The following is a 5,469-nucleotide window of genomic DNA, read 5'->3' as shown; positions in this document are numbered from 1 at the left end:
TCCATTCTGCAACTCTATTAGATTAGAGGGAGAACATCAATAGACATCACTTTCCCCCCCACAGTTTCTCAACAGAAGTTAGGACTTTGACTGAACCATTCAAAATCAGTCAAAGTCCTAGCCAAGGCCAAGGTTAGTCTTAACCTGGGTTTACCTAGGACACGCATGGAAATGAGAAAAGATGGATTTGTCACGTCTCATACATACTATAGATTTTGGGTAAAATCAGATCCACTTGTTTAAAACCGTGCCAGAGTCCATGTACGAAACGAAGCATATGACAAGGAGCTTTTTACTATGTTTTCTCCATTTTTAGATAGTGTCTCTCACTGTAGTTTGCTGAATTCAAAAGGTTTAGCAATGACTTCCTAACCCTTCCCACACATATTAAAGTCAGTGATTTCATGTCTCATCTGTTCTTGAATTTCTCTAGTTTGGGACATGTGTTGTTGTGTTTATAAAGGATTTTCAGGCCTTTCCTGAAAAGTGAAGTGAAGGTTGTGAGAGAGGGGGAAGACATGTGGTCAACAGGCCGGGTTGAGAACTGAGGCCATATGTACATGGGTTTCACGTTTACCCCTGAGTCACTGCTGTGTTCTTGTGTTTTGTTCTTTTAACCTCCTTCATGTTGCCAGACAGCCTGCAGTGCAACAAAACATATGTCTCAAAGCAAGTTAAAAAGATAGAAAATGAGACGTTTTGCATCTTTGTGAGTGAAAGAAATCTGCCACTACATTTTTATAAATATTCCAGCATTGTTGACTTAAAATAAGATCCTATATCTTGCTGAAAAGTTACTTGTAAGTTAGTTTTGTCTTATTTCAATTGTACTAAAGTATTCACACTAGAAACTAGACAAGAATGTTTGGTAAGTTTTTGTGCTTTTGCAGCGTGTATCCCAGAAATGTCATGATTGTTTGGGCGTGTCAGTAATCCCTGGATATTACATTTAGTTCCAGATTGGATTTGATCACTTTTTCCACTTGAAACAAAATGACTTGAGAACCATATTTTATCAGATTATTACTAGAGAAAATGAGCAACTGGTCTTCCATATGAATACAACAGCAGCTTGAGGCATTGTGCATCACAACACTGGCCTCCGTCAGTGTTATTTCGACTATGGGAACTCTCTATTCTAGCCGGCCGGAGTGCCGGTATCTGCACAGTCTCGCTTCCCTCAGCCTTCCTTGAGAATGTCAGCTGGCATGTGGCATTGAGAGTCGGCCATCCATTCCTGGGTTCACAGTACAGACACAAAGCATGTGGCACTTGACAGCGATGCCTGACGAGAGAAGCTGCGGCCCGCCGTGGCGGCCCGGCCATTTTAAGACGCGGCTGAGGCGTTCCCTGCCCTGAAAGGCGACACCTCTGCCTGCGCAATCGAGGCTCCTTGCATCTTTTCTGTCCCCCCACTTGCGGGCTCTTGTCTTTCCTCGGCTGCTAATTTCCATCACACTTTCCCTTCTGTGTGGGGCAAGCCTGGGCTGTGTGTTATTAATACTATTGTTAACTGCACACTCAAGGCTGCGCTCCCTGACTCAGCTCATCATATTACAGAGATATTGTTCACAACAGAGAAATTGCCAGTGCTGTTTTATATAAAACTGTCTATAAATATAACAGAGAACGTCTTGTCCAACTATGGAGACACGCAGGTTGGTTGTCATGATGTGTTCTGGCAGCACAAGACTTTCTTCTTGGGGTTGGTAGATGTCTGGTTGTGGTGACGTCTTAGAACTGTATTTTGTTTTCAATCAATTAAGTTTATTTTTTATTATTATTTTATAGCTCATTTCAGGAACACCACAGTTCACAAAAGCAGCTCTAAACAGGCGGCGCTTTAGTCTTGGTTTAGAGACTAAAAACTTAGCAACTTAGCACCTTATCAAATGAAAAAATAAAATGTTAGATGCAAGATGAACAACAGATGGAAGATGGTTTCCATTTATTTCTCATAGTCTTGAAATATGACTATGAGAAATGTAGCAATTTCTTTTGGTGAAATAACGAAATATAACCATGATTTCGGGGAAACAGCTGTTGTTGTCTAAGATGTGACAGAGCGCCATCTGGAGGCCAAATTTAGGATGTACACGCACTGTCAGAGAAACCGCTACTGTCAGTTTTTTTTAATTATTATTTCAATTCGTCTGAATGTCTTAGAGATCCAGATTGGCAATAAGTTTTCCATTTTTCTGTTCTCTTCTCTTTTATTCTAAAAGTAGCATACCTCTTAGGTGAGTCAAGTCAAGTTTATTTGTGTAGCAACAAGACAGTTCAAAATGCTGTACTGTACACAGGGGTGAACGTAGTTTTAAATTCTTGGGGCTACTATGACAAAAAAATTAGAATTATATATATATATATGTGTGTGCTTTGGAGTTTCTGTGCTGATTCATTTTTTTGCAAAGCGATAAAAGCTGGGTAGCTCTTGCATTGTTACTGAATACAGCTGTGTTTCCTTCAGCCCACTGGCAGCAATGTTGACACCTTGAGATGCCATGAGACCTAAAGCCTGCCTGTTAATGTTTGAACTTCAACTCCTGTGTTGTCAATCTTTTCTTACACCTCCGAAAACAATGGCTGTAAGTTCAATCTATGTTCTGTTTGGTGTTAGATGTTTTGTTAGTTTATTTTGAGATTGTTTTCCAAATGTGTTTATTCTAGAAAAACCATATCCTGATAGTTTTTGTTTACATAGCAACAGTTGCTACGTGACTGTTTCTTAACTGCAGCTAAGGTTAATTCTATTCAGACACTAGAAGTTTATTCTGTGTATTTAGAGCTGATGCATAGTTTCTTTTTCTGTTTCTTATAGTTTCACTCAACTTTTCATTGAGCTTTTCTACACCACTGCTCAAAGTTGTGTCAAGAAAATGTAATAAAGGAGCAAGACGCTCAGCTTCCTGGCTCATAAAATTGAGTTTGGCTTGATGTTGATCTACGTTAACATACACAGAGTATTCAACACGTAGTGATAACAGTATAAGCTCAGAGTCTGAGAGGCTTTTCCTTTATCAAACAAATTTTTTTGCCTCTTATTTAGTAGAAACATTGATGTTGATGAAATTTTCTCCAAAATAATAACCTTTTTCAACCTTTATAGCTCCACTGTTGAAAATGAGAAACATTCACAAATGACATTGAAATAAAATCTAGTCCAACATCTGGTTTGAGGTGATTTCTCTGGAACCTGTTGGAGGAAAAATATTCCAACTTCAGAAAATGAGCTTTAACTTAAAAGAGCTCTGTGGTTCCTCCTATCAGTATCGGAGTCAGGGTGAGGAGGCGCCATGTTAGGAACAGAAGTGGAAGCTGCAGGATCTTCAGAACAAACAGGTCATGATGCTGGGCTACTGATTATCCCTCTGTCTGGACACAGGATCAATAGAACCAGTTTAAAAGCTAAAATGAATGGTTATATGCCAGACATGGAAAACTGGGATGCACTCCATGCCATGATGTTCAGAATTTAGGTCTCATGGCATCTCAAGGTGTCAACATTGCAGCCAGTGGGCTGAGGGAGGAAATACAGCTTTATTTTGTAGCAATTCAAGAGCTACCAGCTTTTATCGCTTCAAAAAAAGTTCATCAGCACAGAAACTCCAAAGCACACAAAGCTTTAGTTTGGGGACCACCTAACCCAGGGGTCCCCAAACTATGGACCGCAGGCCGGATCCGGCCCGCCTCCACATTTGGTCCGGCCCCTTGAACACATGTATTTATATTTTTTGTCATAGTACCCCCAAGAATTTAAAACTACTTTCATCCCTGGGTAAAACACAATGGGCATCGAGGTAAGGTCAGTGTCTGGCATAAAACAAGTTCCTGCAAGGAGGAGCCATAATGTTAAATTCCCACCACACTTTCTCACAAACTAAAACATGACAAAAACAATATAACAGCAGAACTAGCATGACCTAGATTAAACATATTTCAATAATATGCAAAAGAAAACCATATCAACATATTTTATAAAATGCATAAATATATACAAATCCAAATGTATGTCAGTTATGACATCACTCTCTCTGTGATGTAATAATATCATTCTCTTTTGTTATGACATCATAAAACTGTCTCTAAGTACTTGAACGTTCCCAAGATCTTTCATTCGTGCACTGGAGAAAGACTGGAGGAGACTTAAAACTTTTAACATGGATAATAACCTCAGAGATGAAATTGAGGAATTCTACATAAGGGTTCAAAGGAGGAGGATAAGAGATTTGACCACAGAGGAGTTGCTAGGAGAAATAGCGGAACTGATGAAGACTATTAAAAGGTCTTACAATTTAAATGAGCCGGATGAAGAGGAAATTGTGGAAGCGATTCTTCAAAATTTGAATCGAGAAGTGCCACAGCAGCAGCGTGCAAGCTGGAGTATGTGGAGCTTTTTGACCGATTGTGGAACGTCCTTTATGAACAGGTTGAGTTTTGGCCTGGGTTTTGGGGCAGCTGCAGGCATTGTTCTCATTGTATGTTCAAAACTTCTGTCCTAAACTGTTCTGTCCTCTTCTGAATCTGGATGGTGCTTGAGGGAGGGGTCCCCGTCGACCTGATCTTCAGTTGCAGAACCTGGCTCTTGGGACGTGGAATGTCTCCTCTCTGGGAGAGATTGGGAGAGGGGTTCCTGCCTCAAGTGGAGGAGTTTATGTATCTGGAGATCTTGTTCACAAATGAGGGAAAAAGGGAGCAGGAGATCGACAGGCGGATTGGGGCAGTGTCTGCTGTGAAGCAGGCGCTGTACYGGTMTGYAGTGGTGAAGAGAGAGCAGAGTCAAACAGAGACAGCTCTCGATTTACCAGTCGATCTACTTTCCCACCTCATCTTTGGTCATGAGCTTTGGTCATGAGCTTCATGACCAAACGAACCAGATCACGGATAAAAGCGACCGAAATGGGTTTCCTCTGCAGGGTGTCTGGACTCTCCCTTAGAAATAGGGTGAGAAGCTACAACATCCGGGAGCGACTAAGAGTAGAGCCGCTGCTTCTCCAMGTTGAGAGGACCCAGTTGAGGTGGCTCGGGCGTCTGGTAAGGATGCCTCCTGGGCGCCTCCCTGATGAGGTGTTGCGGGCACATCCCACCAGGAGGAAGACCCAGGACACGCTGGAGGATCTGTGTCTCTCTGCTGGCCTGGGAACGCCTTGGGATTCCCCCCAAGGAGCTGGAAGAAGTGGCTGGGGAGAGGGAAGTCTGGGCCTCCTTTCTGAAGCTGTTACCCCATGACCCAGAAACAGCAGAGGAAAATGGACGGATGGACAGAGGTTTTTGTTATCATGCAGTTTCTAAGGGTTCGGCATGTAAGAGGATGAGGAGGTTCTAAATACAATTTTACGGATGGTTTGTCACTTTCACTTCTTTTGGACCTTCTTTCCTGCCATGAAGAGAAAATGACGTTACTCACCTGGAATGTATTGCTTCTTTTTGTAATGGACAACCAGGTTGTTTACCTGTAATTTTGGGGTT

The 5,469-nt window shown here is 41.7% G+C and overlaps 1 long non-coding RNA gene across 1 annotated transcript; it reads left to right on the top strand.

The window, feature by feature from the left end:
* Nucleotides 1-2,130: 2,130 nt before the first annotated feature.
* LOC103465425 (uncharacterized) lies at nucleotides 2,131-2,904 on the top strand. Its single transcript, XR_533790.2, has 3 exons — nucleotides 2,131-2,240; nucleotides 2,471-2,588; nucleotides 2,822-2,904. It is a non-coding gene; the product is annotated as an uncharacterized LOC103465425 (long non-coding RNA).
* Nucleotides 2,905-5,469: the final 2,565 nt, after the last annotated feature.

The sequence above is a fragment of the Poecilia reticulata genome, linkage group LG5 (assembly GCF_000633615.1).
Source record: "Poecilia reticulata strain Guanapo linkage group LG5, Guppy_female_1.0+MT, whole genome shotgun sequence".
NCBI classification, from domain to species: domain Eukaryota; kingdom Metazoa; phylum Chordata; class Actinopteri; order Cyprinodontiformes; family Poeciliidae; genus Poecilia; species Poecilia reticulata.
The sequence above is the reverse complement of the archived record's forward strand: the minus strand, read 5'-3'. Positions and strand labels throughout refer to the sequence as shown.